At 34.2% G+C, this 1,745-nt stretch overlaps 1 pseudogene; it reads left to right on the top strand.

The window, feature by feature from the left end:
- Window positions 1–54: 54 nt before the first annotated feature.
- LOC105742099 lies at window positions 55–469 on the top strand (annotated as a pseudogene).
- Window positions 470–1,745: the final 1,276 nt, after the last annotated feature.

Raw genomic sequence — 1,745 nt, forward strand, 5'->3', positions numbered from 1 at the left:
GTTTTTATTTTTTTTTCTTTAAAATAAAATAACTGATGTCAAAAAAAAAAAGAAATGAGTTGGAGTCCCAAGGTGGCAGCCATCATGAAGAAGAAGGCTGGAGAAGACAACAGTACTTCAAGGATCAGCAAAAGATAAAACAAATTTGCATGGAATATGATAGAATCACAGACCTAAAGGAAGAAAGAGAAGTGGAACAGAGCAAACTCCAGAAGTTAGAAGATGCTTGAAAGGACATCATGCTCACAGAAGATGGCTGATTAAGGTGCCTTATCAGACTGGTGATGTTTTCATTATGCATCCTCAAGAAAAAACACAAGACATGTGAGAAGCAGGGAAAGATTTGCAAGAAGAAATTGATGCCTTATAATCCAGAGTAGAATCAATCTATCAGGTGATAGCAAATCTGAAAGTTCAATTATATGCAAAATTTGGCAGCAACATAAACCTTGAAATTGATGAAAGCTAAACATTTTATGAATCCTTTTATTGTGTTTAATAAATCTGAATATTGTTTAAAATGATAATTTCCCTTCTTCAAATGTCACAGAAAAGTTTTTTCCAAGATTTTCATTCATTTAGTGGAAACTTGTCTATTTTCACATCTTTGCTTTTTTTAGTTTATATTTTTACAAGAAGGCAGTATTCATCTATGTATTTGGAATAATGATTATGTGAAGTCTAGGGGCTTTGTCATATTATTAAAATTAGTTAAGCAAAAAATAAAGCACATAAGTTCCATGGGCTGTCAATCTTAAAGTCTAATTTTTCCTAGTATACATCCTAAACAGCAATAATACATATGCACTCTTGTAGAGAAAGATCTTCTTTAAAAAGAAAAGTATGTGTATTAATGAGCTTTCACACCCAATACCCAATACCCACAATTTAAAGGAGGAGGTTTGATTTGGCTCTAGTTCCTGAGGGCTCACTTCACGGCCAGCAGGCTTTCAACCACTTTAGCCTAAAGCGCATCTTCTCAAGAGCAAAGAATGCTTCAGCCCAGCCATGTAAAATTTCTGGTAGATCACTGGAGAGGCCAGTAATGGTTCAAGAAAACTTCTGAGACAAAGTTTATTAAAAAGAATAAACATCTTAGATAAAAGAGAAAGCTCTCCATTCCTGATAGCTATGAATAGGAAAAAGAAAAAGAAAGGTAATCTTATGGATGCTACTGATACCTATACATATAAATACACATTTGAGATTTAAAACAGTTTAAGGTGACTTCTGCATTCATAATTATCATCCAAACTGAGATGTTTTGAAATATTTACATAGTATCATTCACTACATAATTGTATAGTATTCATACGAGAATCATCTTTTTTTTTCCAGCATTGTCCAAAAAGTAAATCTGACTCCTGAGAAAATATTTTTTTGGTAGCAGGGATCGAACTCAGGACCTTGCACTTACCAGGCAAGTGCTTAGGCCATTGAGCTACCTTCCTGGCAGTAAAATACTCTTAACAAGCTGATTTTTCATGGCATACACTCTAAAGGTCTCATTGATTTTGCTGCGTTAATGCAATTTCCAGAAATGTCTGAACTTAATTCCCATGATGCCGATTATGCTGAGAATTTGGCTTAACACTTACTGAGTTCCCACACTGAGTGAGACTGCTTTCCGTTAGCAAACTTAAGCTCTGTGCTGGAAAAATGTCAGCATTTGAGAAAAAAGCTATTTCAATAAGACCACTGTATTTTACAACTGGAATTCCAACACTACACATAAAACACAAGAA

Source organism: Octodon degus, unplaced genomic scaffold (genome assembly GCF_000260255.1).
Source record: "Octodon degus isolate 3935 unplaced genomic scaffold, OctDeg1.0 scaffold00036, whole genome shotgun sequence".
In the NCBI taxonomy this organism is placed as follows: domain Eukaryota; kingdom Metazoa; phylum Chordata; class Mammalia; order Rodentia; family Octodontidae; genus Octodon; species Octodon degus.